This window comes from Schistocerca serialis, chromosome 9 (assembly GCF_023864345.2).
Source record: "Schistocerca serialis cubense isolate TAMUIC-IGC-003099 chromosome 9, iqSchSeri2.2, whole genome shotgun sequence".
NCBI classification, from domain to species: Eukaryota; Metazoa; Arthropoda; class Insecta; order Orthoptera; family Acrididae; genus Schistocerca; species Schistocerca serialis.
Genome location: NC_064646.1, coordinates 504,265,830 through 504,282,503, shown reverse-complemented (window position 1 = coordinate 504,282,503; position 16,674 = coordinate 504,265,830). Strand labels below are relative to the sequence as shown.

Genomic DNA, 16,674 nt, shown 5'->3' with positions numbered 1-16,674 from the left:
GGTTTGCACGATTAATTGTTTCGATGCAGATGACGTGCGTTTTCGAAGCGTGACTTAGCAGTGTGGGATCGTGCCCACTCATGTCCTATAGGGCGCCGAGGAAGCTGTTTCTTCGGATGGCTGGACAACATACAAGCAAATCCCATTAATGAAGTTTATTACAGTAACTGAATTGACATTACTTAACATACGTTTCTGCAACTGTCAACATGCCAATAACACAGGCCAGTGAACAATTTTTTGGAAAACCTTTTTTAATTTGATAGCTGATCTTTATAGATTTTTATGAGCTGAATCCAAATCTAGCCTTAACTTTTTGGAACAGCCATAGTTCTCGAGCAAAAAGTTTTTTATTATACACTATAAATATCCTATGCTATACGAAAAACGGGGAAATTAATGAAATGCTTTGTTACAACATGAGTATGATCTGTATTTACAGTAAGCTACTTAAAACAATGATATGTGTTAAAAGAGGTTTCACTTGTCAGCTGGAATTGTTTTGTATTCTCTTTCTCTTTTTTCTTTGAAGCTTCTTTTGTAGCTTTTTCTACAATGAGTCGCTTGCTGAACTTCTCAATGAAGTGACCAACAGTAGTCCCCCATCATGTTGGTGTTCCATCGGCCTTGGTAGCGTTTTTCGATTACTTTAATGTCCTGTTGAAAACGCTCTCTTTGCTCCTCACTGACATCTCCCATATTGTCGGGGAAGTAATCAAAGTGACTGTTCAAAAAGTGAACTTTCATTCTTGTTAAACATCCTAAAGTATCAAACTTCTTTAACATTGTAGCTGTAATAGAAACATATTATGGGTCTTTTTCATGTCCTAAGAACTTTGTAACGACTTACTTCAGTGATACTCGTGCTTCTTTCACATCTGAAGTGATCGTGGATTCAAAGTTAACATCAAACATCAATTTTCTAATGTCAGGTCCGACAAAGACGCCTTCTTTTAGTTTATCTTCTGAAACGTGTGGAAACTTTTGGCAGAGATACTTAAAACACGTTCCATCTTTCGGCAAAGCCTTTACAAACTGTTTCATTAGTCCTAACTTTATATGCAGAGGTGGTAAGAGTTCGTTTTTTTGGACCTACAAGGTTTTTGCGTAGAATGTTCTTCTCACCAGGTTTAAAAGGCTCCCTCACAGGCCAGTTCTTCCTGTACCAGTGTTGATCCCTAGCCCTACAGTCCCATTCACACAAGAAATATGGAAATTTGGTAAAGCCATCTTGCTGACCGAGGAGCATGCATGTTACTTTTAGATTGTCACATATCATCCAACCATGAGCAGAATAACCTATTTTATTTACCACTATCTTTAGATTTTCATAGCTTTTCTTCATATGTACAGAAATTAATTGTTGGTACGGCGGGTGCCAGGTTGAGATTCATTGGGAGAGTCCTTAGAAAATGTAGTCCATCAACAAAGGAGGTGGCTTACAAAACACTCGTTCGGCCTATACTTGAGTATTGCTCATCAGTGTGGGGTCCGTACCAGGTCGGGTAGACAGAGGAGATAGAGAAGATCCAAAGAAGAGCGGCGCGTTTCGTCACAGGGTTATTTGATAAGCGTGATAGCGTTACGGAGATGTTTAGCAAACTCAAGTGGCAGACTCTGCAAGACAGGCGCTCTGCATCGCGGTGTAGCTTGCTGTCCAGGTTTCGAGAGGGTGCGTTTCTGGATGAGGTATCGAATATATTGCTTCCCCCTACTTATACTTCCCGAGGAGATCACGAATGTAAAATTAGAGAGATTAGAGCGCGCGCGGAGGCTTTCAGACAGTCGTTCTTCCCGCGAACCTACGCGAGTGGAACAGGAAAGGGAGGTAACGATAGTGGCAGGTAAAGTGCCCTCTGCCACACACCGTTGGATGGCTTGCGGAGTATAAATGTAGATGTAGATGTACAGAACGTCCAACAGGTATAGATGCATACATGTTACCATTGTGTAATAAAACAGCCTTTAAACTAGTCTTGAATGAATCAATAAACAGCCTGCAGTGTTTCTTGTTGTATTCAATACCAAAGTCATTCATCAGACCGGGAATGACTGAGCAGTACACTAAATCACCTTCTTGTTGAAAAAGCTTGGAAAATTGCCGCTCTCTCTTTCTATACATGTATATGCTGGTTCCAACTGCCAATAAGATCTTTTCTTTTAATATACCTTCTTGTTTTTCGAATTATGACCAGTAATATCAACACTGCAAAACGAGCAATCATCGGAATGATTTCTTGGTTCCATCCATATCATACGAACAGCAAATCTAAAGGCTTTTTTCTCCCTTTGGACCATTTTCTCAGATCTTCAACACACACATAACATACCTTATGCAGCCCCCAAGGTTTACCTTGATCACCAAGTTTAGATTCAAAGTATGATAGATAAACGTTTTTCACGAAGTCTGTCATGTTTATTTTGTGTTTTTTAATCAAAAATTCACCACAAATTTAACAAAAACTGTCAGCAGAATTTTTACAACCACGGCTAGGCATTGAACTGAGCACATGTACAGGAAACGGGAAAGTGTGGTTAGGGTGACAGTAAACACAACAGCATCTGTTATCTAAAAATAGAATCGACCTTTTTTTGCCAGCAAATGTTTCTAAGCAGTGCTACCAACGTCATCTACATTCATTACACCTCCTTTTTAAATTATTTTAACCATATAAAAGCTGTTAAATTGTTTAAAAGATCGCTTAATTCAATTAATTTAACTGTAAAATGTGAAGAAATGGTGTGTGATACTGTTTTTTAAGTATCATATTTGGATTTACCACCCTAAAAAACATAGGAATAAGATATTTTCAGCAAAAAAGCTTTTCCACCGTTGGCCTGAGTACTCAGTGCCCTTTGTTATACACAGTTTCCACACAAGTAAATAATACTGCCCACAAGTGACGGCTCGCCTTCTAGTGCGTCTCCTAGTGCTCGACTTCCAGTCCAGCCAAGGCTGGCACGAGCGGCGCCTCTGTTCTCCTCGTGGTGCGGTCCTAGTCTATTCAGCTGACGTCGTCTCACAGCCTTCTCTGCCGTTACGTTTCCGTCCGACGTGCCGGCACTTGATGTTACACCGAAACAAGAAGTCTAACAGAGACACCGGTTTCCAATTTTTGCACTGCAAATTTAACTGTTATGAAAGATCGACTCTACAAATACGACAAGAAAATGTCTGTGCTATAATGCAACATTTGGCGACGGCTCAATCTGTTCTCTATGAACCATATACAACACAGATAACAGCCACTCATAAGAAGCCATTAAAAATAACTAGGATAAAAAATAATGATTAATTGAGTAAGTGGAGCCACAAAATAACCGTTTCGCCCATCTCAGCGTAGTTGGAAAACACCTTCGTTACCGACTCATATGAATTAATTTTGTTACATACTTGGACCTATGAGCTGCTGTGAAACTACACTACTGGCCATTAAAATTGCAACACCAAGAAGAAATGCAGATGATAAACGGTCATCCATTGGACAAATATATTAGAACTGACATGTGATTACATTTTCACGCAATTTGGGTGCATAGATTCTGAGAAATCGGTACCCAGAACAACCACCTCTGGCCGTAATAACGGCCTTGATAGGCCTGGGCATTGAATCAGACAGAGCTTGGATGGCGTGTACAGGTACAGCTGCCCATGCAGCTTCAACACAATACCACAGTTCATCAAGAGTAGTTTCTTTGTGGTTTTAGGGCGCACAACTACAATGGTCATTAGCGCCCATCCAATAGTAGTGACTGGCGTATTGTGACGAGCCAGTTGCTCGGCCACCATTGACCAGACGTTTGCAGTTAGTGAGAGATCTGGAGAATATGCTGGCCAGGGCCGTAGTCCACCATTTTCTGTACCCAGAAAGGCCCGTACAGGAACTGCAACATGCAGTCGTGCATTATCCTGCTGAAATGTAGAGTTTCGCAGAGATCGAATGCTGGGTAGAGCCACGGGTCGTAACACATCTAAAATGTAACGTCCACTGTTCAAAGTGCCGCCAATGCGAACAAGAGCTGACCGAGACGTGTAACCAGTGGCACCCCATACCATCACGCCGTCTGATACGCCGGTATGGCGACGACGAATACACGCTTCCAATGTGCGTTCACTGCGATATCGCCAAACACGGGTGCAACCATCATGATGCTGTAAACGGAACCTGGATCCATCCGAAAAAATGACGTTTTGCCATTCGTGCACCCAGGTTCGTCGTTCAGTACACTATCGCAGGCGCTCCTGTTTGTGATGCAGCGTCAAGGGTAACCGCAGCCGTGGTCTCCGAGCTGATAGTCCATGCTGCTGCAAACGTCGTTGAACTGTTCGTGCAGATGGTTGTTGTCTTGCAAACGGCCCCATCTGTTGACTCGAGACGTGGCTGCACGATCCGTTGCAGCCATGCGGATAAGATGCCTGTCATCTCGACTGCTAGTGATACGAGGCCGTTGGGATCCAGCACGGCGTTCCGTATTACCCTCCTGAACCCACCGATTCCATATTCTGCTAACAGTAATGGATCTCGACCAACGCGAGCAGCAATGTCGTGATACGATAAACTGCAATCGCGATAGGCTACAATCCGACCTTTATCAATGTCGGAAACGTGATGGTACGCATTTCTCCTCCTTACACGAGGCATCACAACAACGTCTCACCAGGCAGCGCCGGTCAACTGCTGTTTGTGCATGAAAAATCGGTTGGAGACTTTCCTCATGTCAGCACGTTGTAGGTGTGGCCACCGGCCCCAACCTTGTGTAAAAGCTCTTAAAAACTAATCATTTGCATATCACAGCATCTTCTTCCTGTCGGTTCAATTTCGCGTCTGTAGCGCGTCATCGTCGTGGTGTAGCAATTTTAATGGCCAGTAGTGTAGTTTCACGTCCCTAACAGAAAGAGAAATTTGTGCTACGTTTAAGGTAGGATAGGTGGGGGGTAAGGCCTAAGGTCCGCGAGGTGTTAAAACCCACTCCGAGTTTCTGAACAGAGTGCCTTCGGTTCAGGAGTTGACCAACAGCTGGTAGGTCCGTGCCATCGTGACTTAATGTTCCATGGAAGTTGCTCCCGGCAAGTCGCTCCAGAGGTGAGAAGATAAGGTAAGTTTGCTACTTACATGTAATTTTTCTAATGCTTTACTTGAGCGGTTTATAATGTAGGGTTCGAAAGGAAGAATCAATGAATTACTAGTTGTCACTATAGCATTTAAGCTTAGCGTGGAAATAGTTGTTGCGGTTGGGGCCCAAAACCGACAGTGGGAGAAATTCCGGCAGGCGTTTCGTCATAAATCCATTCAGCTCCAAGAGTGGAAATACAAATCTTCGTTGTTAACCACTGCAAAGATTTTTTTTTGTGCTTGATGTTCAGAATTACGTGACATTTCAGTTCCTTTTTTTTCAGTCATCCACTGTTATGCAGATTTACCTCACATCTCCATCCCCCCTCACCCCCACCCCCCACCCAACGCACCATGGACCTTGCCGATGGTGGGGTGGCTAGAGTACCTCAGCGATACAGATAGCCGTATCGTACGTACAGCCTCAGCGGAGGGGTATCTGTTGAGAGGCCAGACAAAGTAACTGCGACCAGGACGGTCGCGGGGGTAGCAAAGGCGGAGGGTGTGACGGGACCCGCGGAGAGGCCCACGAACAACAACACAACGGAAGAGGAGGGACACGACCGACGTAGGACGGAACGAATACGACAAGACTGAACAACAGAGTCACCAGGAAACAAACTCGTACACGAACCAGGAAGCAAGCAGTCTAGCGCAAAACGAGGTGTAACCCGACGCAAGCGAGGTTAGACTGACTGGCTAAGCTAGTGGCCGGCGCTTAAGTACGCTATCGGGGGCGCCGCTATTGCCCGCTGGGACCACGTGTTCCACTGCGGCGCCCTCACACTAAAAGCGGACCAGGAGGCGCGCGCCGCCACAGCTTAAGGCGTGATGGTGCAGAGACCTCTATGCGTCTTCGACGTCCATGACATCTGGCGCGTATTCAAATTCCGCGGCGCGCGGTACCAGACTTTTGGCTCCTGAAGAGGGCAGCAGCGTTTCCAGTAGTTGCAGGGCAACAGTCTGGATGTCTGACTGATCTGATCTTGCAACATCAACCAAAACGGCCTCGCTGTGCTGGTACTGCGAGCTGCTGAAAGCAAACTACAGATGTAATTTTTCCAGAGGGCATGCAGCTCTACTGTATGGTTAAATGGTGATGGCGTCCTCTTAGATAAAATAGTCCCAATTCGGATCTCCGGAAGGTGACTACTCAGGAGCATGTCGTAATCAGCAGAAACAAAACTGGCATTCTACGAATCGGAGGGTGGAATGTTAGATCCCTCAATGAGGCTGGTAGGTTAGAAAATTTAAAAAAGGACATGGATAGGTTGAAGTTAGATGTAACAGCAATTAATGAAGTTCGGTGGCAGAAGGAACAGGACTTCTGACGAAGTGAAAACTTAGTCAGATAGAGGCAATTCTGGAGTGGTTTTCATAACGAGTAAGACAATAGGAATGCCGGTAAGTTACTATAAGCAGCATAGTGAACGCTTTATCATAGCGAAAATGTTCACGAAGTACACGCTTACCACAGCATTACAAGTTTATATGGCGACTAACTCTGCGGATGATGAAGAGGTTGAAGAAACGTATGATGAGATGAAATACAGTTAAACGAAGCGAAAATTTAATGGTCATGGAGGATTGGCATTCGATAGTAGGAAAAGATAGAGAAGGGAAAATAGTAGGTGAATATGGACTGGGTGGAAGGAATGAAAGAGAAAGCCGCTTGGTAGACTTTTACACAGAACATAACTTAATCATCGCTAACACTTGGTTTAAGAATCATGAAAGAAGGTTGTATACAAAGAAGAGATCAGGAGACACTGGAAGATTTCAGATTGCATAATGGTAAGACAGGCACTACGGAACCAGAGTTTAAATTGTAAGACGTTTGCAGGGACAGATGCAGACTCTGACCGCAATTTATTGGTAATGAACTGTAGATTAAAACTAAATGAATAGCAAAAAAGGTAGGAATTTAAGGTGATGGGATCTGAACAAACTGCAAGAACCAGAGGTTGCAGAGAGTTTCAGAGGGAGCATTAGGGAACGATTGACAACAACAGGGGAAAGAAATACAGTAGAAGAATAATGGATAGCTTTAGAGATGAAGTAGTGAACGCAGCAGTGGATCAGGCAGGCAAAAGACGAGGGCTAGAAGAAATCCTTGGGTAACACAAGAGATTTGAATTTAATCGATGAAAGGAAAAAATATAAAAATGCAGTATATGTAGCAGGCGACAGAGAATACAAACCAATAAAAATTGAGATTGATTGGAAGTGGAAAATAGCTAATCAGGAATGGCTATAGGACAAGTGTAAGGATTTAAAAGCACATACTACTAAGGGGAAAAATAGATGCCGCCTTCAGGAAAGTTAAAGAGACCTTTAGAGAAAAGTGAACCACCTGTACGAATATCAGTTACTAATTCAGATGGAAAACCAGTCCTAAGCAAAGAAGGGAAAGCTGAAGGGTGAAGTTTGTGTACAACGGAGAAGTACTTGAGGGCAACATTATAGAAATGGAAGAGGACGCAGATGAAGATGAGATGGGAGACATAATATGTGTGAAGAATTTGAAAGAGCATTTAAAGATCCAACTCGAAAGAAGACCCGGTAGGAGACAACATTCCGTTAGAAATATTGCTAGCCTTGGGAGAGCCAGCCATGACAAAACTCCTCCAGTTGATGAACAAGATGTACGAGACAGACCAGATACCCTCAGATGTCAAGAAGAATATAATAGTTCCAATTCCAAATCCAACAGATGCCGACGGGTGTGAAAATTACCGAACTGTCAGTTTAATAAGTTACGGCTGCTAACTTCTTTATAGGTAAAAGGAAGAACTTGGAGAAGGTCAGACTGGATTCCGGAGAAATGTGGAGACCCTCGAGGCTGTACTAACCCTACAACTTCTCATAGAAGATAGGTTAAGAAAAGGCAAGCCTACATGTATAGCATTTGTAGACTTAGAGATACCTTTCTAAAATGTTGACTGGAATACTCTCTTTCAAATTCTAAAAGTGACAGGGCTACAACACTGAAAGCGGAAAGGCTATTTACAATTTGTAGAGGAACCAGATGGCAGTTATAAGGGTCGAGGGGCATGGCAGGGAACCACTGTTTGAAAATGGAGTGAGATAGGTTTGTAGCCAATTCCATATGTTATTCAAGACGTATAGTGAGCAAGTGGTAAAGAAACAACAGAAAAATTTGCAGTAAGGACTAAAGACCAGGGAGGAAAAATTGAAACTTTGAGGTTTGGTAATGGCATTGTAATTCTATCAGAGACAGCAAAGGGCTTGGAAGAGCAGTTGGACGGAATGGACTGTGCCTTGAAAGGAAAATATAAGATGAACATCACCAAAAGCAAAACAAAGATAATGCAATGTAGTTGAATTAAATCAGGGGATTCTAAGGGACTTACATTAGGAAATGAGACACTTAAAGTAATAGACGAGTTTTGCTGTTTGGGGACCAAAATGACTGATGATGGTCGAAGTAGAGAGGATATAAAAAGAAGACTGGCAATAGCAAGAAAAGCGTTCCTAATAAAAGATATTTGTTAACATCAAATATAGATTTAAGTGTTAGGAAGTCTTTTCTGAAGATGTTTCTATGGAGTGTTGTCATGTATGGAAGTGAAACATTGACAATAAGCAGTTTAGACAGAAAGAGAATAGAAGTTTTTGAAATGTGGTGCTACACAAAACATGAAGATATGATGGGTCGAACTAACGAGAAGGTAGTGAGTAGAATTGGGGTAATAAGAAATCTGTGACACAACTTGACCAAAAGAAGGGATCGATTGATAGGTTCGAGTCCTCCCTCGGGCATGGGTGTGTGTGTTTGTCCTTAGGATAATTTAGGTTAAGTAGTGTATAAGCTTAGGAACTGATGACCTTAGCAGTTAAGTCCCATAAGATTTCACACACATTTGAACATTTTTGATTGATAGGACACATTCTGAGACATCAGATGGTCACCAGTTTTGTACTGGAGGGAAGTGCTTGGGGTAAAAACCACAACAACATCAACATCTCCAGTGGGACAACGAACTGCACTGCGGGCCTTTACTCCATTTTTTGGGGTAAAACCCAGCAGTTTTTGTTTTAGTTAAATTGTGAATTTCTCTGCAATTAATTACGAGGCAGAGCTGGTATTTGAATAGGTAATAGGTAACAATCCATCCTATAACTTCAATTTAAAATCGCGGAAAATGGATTCGTGATTGCTTGCAACATCAGAAAAACTATAAATTGAGGGACTTTAACCTCTCCTACGCTACTTGTGATTCTGGAACTGAACAGAACGTCTTAAAGAGTACATTGTAAATCTCAAATATTACTACTCACACGCATTATGTAAAGTAGATGCTTTCTGTAATGAGTAGAAAGATCATGTTGTTTTTACAGCGACACATCTTCCAGCTTAAAATACAGTGTAACTGTCACAACGCTGCACATCTGCGCACCTAAACCACACGAAATAGAACGCTGAATGCCGGAGGGTACGTCGACCTCATATTGTGGACTTTCTTTGTTATTCGATTCGCTTCTTGAGCGAGGGAGAAATGGCTGCTCATTCCCTCCAATGTCTCTCACCTCATTCTCACGGTAATACGCTGGCTATACTGTGGCCGCAGAATTGTGGTGGAGTCTTTGTGGAACATCGGGTCATTGAACTCACTGAAGAGGGTAATGTTTCTTTGATTTAAGTTGCTCGACCGTTCCTATGGACAACAACGGCCAGTTCTAACTGTAGCAGCGCCCGCCTTGCGCTCGCACCAGCCAGAGGTTTCACAGGGGGTAACCGCCCTCTCCTAGAGTCCTTCCGCGCCGGTCCACTTCATATCGCTTCTTAGCCTCACCCCTCAATAATTATGCGAATACTTATGCCGAAAATAATCTCGTAATCGGGTGCCGCCGCGCTTTTTCTCTTTCTTAGACGCATTATTTTACATTTACTCACGGCTGAAGAGAGCTGCCATTTATTACATCAGGTGAAAAAATTCTACAGTTCTTTGTGAGTTACCTTACGATCGCCCAACGAGGATACTTTCATGTAGATGACGCCATCACCGTGCAGTGTGCAGTGTTACTACACCTGCATTTTGAGAACGTTGGCTGTTATATCAGCCTTCTTTGGGCATACATATGTTACGAGCGTGCCTGAAAAGTAATTCTTCCGAATAGTTTATGTGAAAACTCTTGCAGCTGTTTTGAATAAACTCAACGTTATTAACATTCTACTTGTTTATACTTCATATCTACTTATTTGTTTGTCGGCAGTCAACCTAGCGACAAACGACACCACTTTGTTGATACTGTCACTGTAAAATGTTTGATTTTGTTGACGGAGCTACAACATTACCACTACTTACACCACTTCATCACTGTGAAAGTGAAGTCGTCGAAGCTTTAAGTTTTGGAATCAGATGGATGATTGATAAATGTGAGCCCGAGGGGCCGGATTGTTGCAGTTCTCGCAGCGTTCGTGTGTGGTCTTCCATTGCCATACTGAAGAAAAGGGCTGCCCATGGGTCGACGAACTCCTAGAGTTCGAAACTCGATTACAGCCGGCTGTTTCTCTCGGACCTTCGTAGCTACGCTGCACACTGTCATATCACACGCACCAATTCGGAGCCTTCTAGCGGCAGATGACTGCAAATATGTGTTAACGACGAGTAAAGGTGTAGGCTACTAATAGCGTTTATTTTATTCAAAAAGCTTTAAAACTGAAGTTAAAATCTTCTGGGTTATGAGGCCGCGTCATGTTTCTTCTAAAATGTTCGACGTTTCGATCTCTCTGCTGGGATCGTCCTCAAGACCTACTGCTAGAACACTGTCAGAGACGAGTGCCGCGTCCACTTATAAAGGGGGAGTTTTCTGGCGTTCGTGCTGGAGTAGAGATAGCATCGGTTAAAATTCATGTGGCTACCGCTGGTGGGCCACAGTCATAGGCTAATGCAGAAGAAGGGGCGTTGGTAGCTCATCTCCTGTGGATACCATTGGCGGTCATCATCATTGGACAGAAAGGCACTACTGTTCCACACTTATGCTGGAGAAGGGTTATTGGTTAGAATGCCTGCTACCGCTATTGGTTGGTCGCCATCAGTGGCTAGATTCGAAACGGACAGAGCAAGAGAGGGGGAAATGTTTACCCAAAATATTATTGTCCGCCGAGGTGACTTGCAGCGCGTTGTTTACACAGCGGTAGCGTATTTACTTCCTTGATGGCGGGGAGCCACGACGCCGGAAGCCTATAGCCGTCCTCTCTATTGAAATTAGATGCATTCTTAGAAATTTCAACCGCTTCTCGGACCTTGCTTCTATAAATGTTTGTTTCTTTAGCCTGTACACGTACGTTATTAAGATCGATGTCAGGGCCACAGTTCTCGTGATGTTCCGCAACTGACGATTTTGCACTTTGTTTTAGCCGCATGTGCCGTTCGTGTTCCTTAATGCGTTCTTTAACAGTTCTTCCCGTTTCGCCTATATACACTTTGCCGTAGCCACATGACACTTGATAGACGCGTGCATTGTGGGGGTAATCAGGTGCATCCGTTTTCCGTTGGAAAAAGTCTTGACTAAAGAAAGATCTGAATACCATTTTTCTTTAAATTATGCTTATGCGGTCAGTGACCCCTGAAACGAACGGTAACCTGACGGAGTGAGAAGGCGGCTCCTCGTCATTCTTATTAACGGTATAAATATTCCGCCTAAAAGCCCTGTCGATTGAATAACTGTCATACCCATTTGCCTTCAATGTCCTCTTTAAAAAATTCAACTCCGATTCTAAGTTGTCGTCATCGCTGATACGGAAGGCACGTGAAGACAGAGTGTTGAGTACTGCTTGCTTCTGGGCGGGGTGGTGGTGCGAAGTGGCATCTAAATACCGGTTTGTGTTAGTCGACTTTCTGTACACTCTGTGACCCAGAGTGTTATCAGATCTTCTGTATACCAACACATCTAGGAACGGGAGACCGACCTCACTGTCAAGCTCCAAGGTGAATTTTATTTTGCGGTGAATTCCATTTAAGAAATTGTGGAACGCATGAAGTTATTCTTCGCCGTGTGGCCATATAACAAATGTATCGTCCACATAACGGAGCTAGCAAGAAGGCTTCAAAGGAGCACTACGTAAGGCCTGTTGCTCAAAATGTTCCATAAAAACGCCAGCTGCAGCTGGTGAAATGGGTGAGCCCATAGCAAGGCCGTCAGCCTGTTCATAGAATTCACCATTGTATCTAAAATAGCTCGGACGAAGCCATAGTTCGATTAAGTCACAAACATCTGGAGCAACATTCTCTCTTATGATCTCCATTGTATCTGATACTGGGACGTTAGTAAGGAAGATCCCAGCAGAGGGGTCAAAACGTCGAACAATGACGCGGCCTAATAACCCAGAAGATTTTAACTTCAGTGACAACGGCCACGAAAGCCTGCAGACTTTCATAGCTTTAAAACTGTTCACATAAAAATGCGGAGGCATTATTTATCAGCACGGCCTCTTAATTCCGTTTCTGTTAATTCTGTTAATTTCGTTCACTGTAACATACTCGGTTCCATCAGTCAGATATTCGTGGAAGCAGTCACATATCTTCGAAGACACTCAGTGCGATCGTATATCGGTTGGCGACAGAGTGTAGATGATGTGGTACAGCGTTGATGCCTTCCAGAAATCTAGGAAGCTGGAACTACTTCTTTACCTGCATCTTTTGTTTTTAATTGCATAAGTCAGTTGTATCGTCACTGAGGAGGGCTGAGCTGACGTCTAGGCAAATGGAAGGTCGAATGGTTCACACGGAATGCAGCGTTCTGCCGTAGGAAGTGTCGAGTCGCCTCATTTCTTCGGTAAAGATGGAGAGAACGGTCGTGCCCCACGAGTTTCGCCTTCTCCTCAAGCGTCCGGAGAGTGGGGGGTCACAACGGTGCAGAGCCGCGGACGCGCGTCTTGTGGATCAGTCGCTCGCGAGGCGTGCCAGCGGTGAGACGCGTCAGAGCGCAAAACTCAGTGTTCCGTCCCTGCAGCAGTGCACGAGTGTGCGCGTACAGCAGGTAGGAGCGCCGAGCCAGCACCTCTGTTACGCGCTGCCTTCCTTGTTTCAGGGCAGACGCTTGTGAGATGAGAATTTATGAAGCGAAGTGTGGAAGAACTTAGTACTGGAGAACGGCGCGCAGCTGGCAGTGGCGAGTCACGAATTTTAAGACCTTCTCGTCTCGCCTCAGGGCCAGACAGGCAGCTGCCTGCCCACCTCCAGCTTGTGGGAGGGGCTGCTGGAGTGGTTCGCGGCTGCGTGTCAGATCCCCTCCCGTTTCGCCTCCTCACATCGCGGCTCTTCGCTCGCAATACGGAGCCACTCGTGGAAATTAAAGGCCGAGTTTGTTGTTGGCGTTCTTTTCAAGCGTGAGACTGCGCAGGCGTGAATGCCTTCACGGATTAGGCCGTCCTGTTGGGAACGGGGTGAAGATTTTGAACCGCTATGGAAACGAGAACAAATTTTCCGCTCCTGAAGAAGTGCCACTTCTTTTACGGCAGTGTGTCTCAGCGAGTCGCTCTGATTTGCTCTTCAAGAGAAATGTGTTCGTTCGCCAGAAGATGGCGAGCCAAAAATTGGTCGAAACGTAGCTCCGAAACTAACGTACAATATCAGTCGGTTGACATTACGACACGAATCTGCCAGTCGCAGTTTCTTAGTTTCTAAAACTCATATTTTTCACTCAGCGTGTAAACATCCTTTTCGAACCATAAATGTCGTGTAGTTCATAACTGACCGGATCACGCTGGACTGCAGAAGCGGAGCTTTCTCAGGCGCTCGTCGCTGGCCGTCTTAGGCTGTGAGTGTCACCATGAGGTCCACGAAGGCGGTAACAATTTCTCAAAGGATTCCGATTGAAACATTCTGTACAAAATGAGAAAAAAATAATTCCCTGTCTTATTGTCTCGCTATCTGACAGTGAAATAGTTATGTTTTCGTCGTTGCACATAGTTATTTGCTGCTGGGAGTTTAGGTGGTCCATCGTACTTAACGTGTAAGTTTCGCTGGTACGTCCCAATTACTTAAACTTTTCCAATCTAGAGTAAACATTCTCAAAGCTGCAGTCATGGGGCATCGCATATTAATTGCCACACTTACCTGGACGACACGTATCCGTCTCCTCCTGTGGAATGTGCGAACTTTATTCACCGTAGTCTAATAACAGTTGCCGGGAGTAATATCTCGACTTCAGTTTAAATAGAGGAAAAGCACAGGCGAGTTTTATAGCTTTCAATATTTGCTGTGTTTAATCAGATAGAAAGAAGCTACTTTGTTATTGTTTGAATGCAATCAAAACAAACACGCGTGAAATGTATGACTGACTTTCATTGATACCATTTACTTGGAATCTACTTGGATGTTACCAATTGATGGCTCACTCATAATTTTCCTCCTGTGTAAAAAACGTTACTCCTCGTTTATAAAACAAAGTAGGACTAAAAGTACTCCTGATGAAGTTCATAGCATTCTTTGGAACAACCCTTGGCTGTATAAAATTACGTCGCAAAGGCAAGTTTTTATCAAACCACATGTGGCAAAAGTAATGGAGCTACAACCGTGTTTACACTTTGACAACCACAGCAGCAGCAGCGCAGCACTGACCAACTGTTTGCGAAACTGCGAACGATTGGCAAGGCTGACTTGGCACATGAAAGCTGTGGGGTGGTCCATTTCGCTGACCGCTATGATATATCGTTAGAACAGGTGGTTACCTCCAGTCCCTGTCGCTTGCAGTTTGCAATGTGTCCAGTGCGAGAGGCAGAAAAGATTAACTGCGGTTCGATGACCATCCTAGAAAGCTCCTATGAAAGCAAACAGAGGCACATTGAAAAGTTACGCGTAGCCCAAACCTCACCGCCAAACGAAAACCGAACGAAACCAAAAGCAGCTTAAGGAAGGGCAGGCGTGAAGCGTAAATGTATTCGAAACTAAAATTTGATCTATCCGCTTGACATAATAACGTAGGAAGTTTGATATTATGTTAAAGCGCATGCGTACGGAACGACTACATAAAATGAATTGTGGGTAAGGCAGATGCCTGACTGATGCTCATAGGAAGAATGCTTAGAAAATGCAGTCCATCAACAAAGAAAGTGGCTTACAGAGCACTCGTTCGACGAGTTCTTGAATATTGCACGTCAGTCAGGGATTCGTGCCACATAGGATTGAAGATGGGATAGATAGAGGACATAGAGAAGATCGAAAGAAGTCGAGCGTGTTTTGTTACAAGTTCATTTAGTAGGCACAAAAGAATCAGACAGATGCTCTGGCAACTCCAGATGCTGACGTTGTAGGAGAGGCGTTCTACATCACGGTGTGGTTTACTATTAGACGTTCCGGGAGCGTGCGTTCCTGGAAGAGTCAACCAATATACGGGGTGTTTCAAAATGAATATACAGGTTTTAAGGCTTTGTAGCATTTTATTACATTCACCTTACCGTTTTAAATAATAGGTCAAACAGTTTTTCTTCAAGTGTTCATTGTGAGCACATTCGTCACATATCGAGCTGATAGGCGATTTCTTTCCAAATCTTGATCAGTGTGTCTGGAGTAATTGTTGCAACAATGCTGCTTCTAAAGTCGTGTAGATTTTCTGGTAACGGAGACACATACACACGATCCTTTAAGAATCCCCGAATGTAAAATCTGTACGGCGTCACACCGTATGTGAGAGGTCAGTCCAGTGGTCGGGTACAGCGTCGCTTAACCAGTCGCGTACTGAGTTCATGAGGTGGCGCACCATCTGGTTGCCAAATAAAGTCCTGTTGTTCAGTTTCAAGTAAGAAACACCACTTACAGTCGCTTCATCGAAAAGGAAAGGCCCATAAACTTTTCGCCGGGATACGGCACACAAAACATTCAATTCACTTTGTGTGTGTACACCTTCCAGCTATGGTGAAATGTCCATTCATCACTGAAGACTACACAATCCAGAAAATCTTTATCGTCATGCAGCAGCATTTCGTTTGCAAAGTTGGCACGTAAACCGTAGTCTGCAGGCATTAAAGCTTCGATAAGGACGTAGTTGTAAGCGTCTCCTTAAACAACACAGACGTTACTGGAACTGCTAATTCACGACTAGCCTTCCGAACTGATTTCTTGGGACTACGTGTAAGAGATTATCACTCCCTCAACACGTTCATCAGTCACTCTTGGTCGTTACATACCGTTCCCTTTGTGCACAACTGTACAAACTAAACTGGGTTGCTCTTTCATTTGATGTGTTATATATAATTGTAAGTTGAAGTAATAAATACTACGATACCTGAAAACCTGTATATTCATTTTGAAGCAACAGCTATTGCCCCCTCCTATGTAAATCTCGAAAAGTCCGTGAAGATAAAATCAGAGATTCGTGCCCGCCCGAAGGCTTCCCACCGATAGTTCTTTGCGCTAACCATGCGCGATTGCAACAGGAAAAATGGGCAATGATATTGGTTCACGAAGTACCCTCCGCCACAAACCGTTGGGTGGCTTGCGGAATATAGATACAGATATGAACATCAAGAAAATCAAAACGAGGGTAATGGAATGTAGTCGAATTAATTCAGGTGATGCTGAGGGAATTAGAT

The 16,674-nt window shown here is 43.9% G+C and overlaps 1 protein-coding gene across 1 annotated transcript in view; it reads left to right on the top strand.

The window, feature by feature from the left end:
• The first annotated feature begins 12,979 nt into the window (after positions 1-12,979).
• The window catches only part of LOC126418767 (CARD- and ANK-domain containing inflammasome adapter protein-like), a 53,331-nt gene continuing 49,636 nt past the window's right edge, over positions 12,980-16,674 (top strand). Inside the window, exon 1 of the mRNA XM_050085693.1 lies at positions 12,980-13,121. The gene's annotated coding sequence lies outside the window, so the exon portion shown is untranslated. The remainder of the gene's footprint in view (positions 13,122-16,674) is intronic.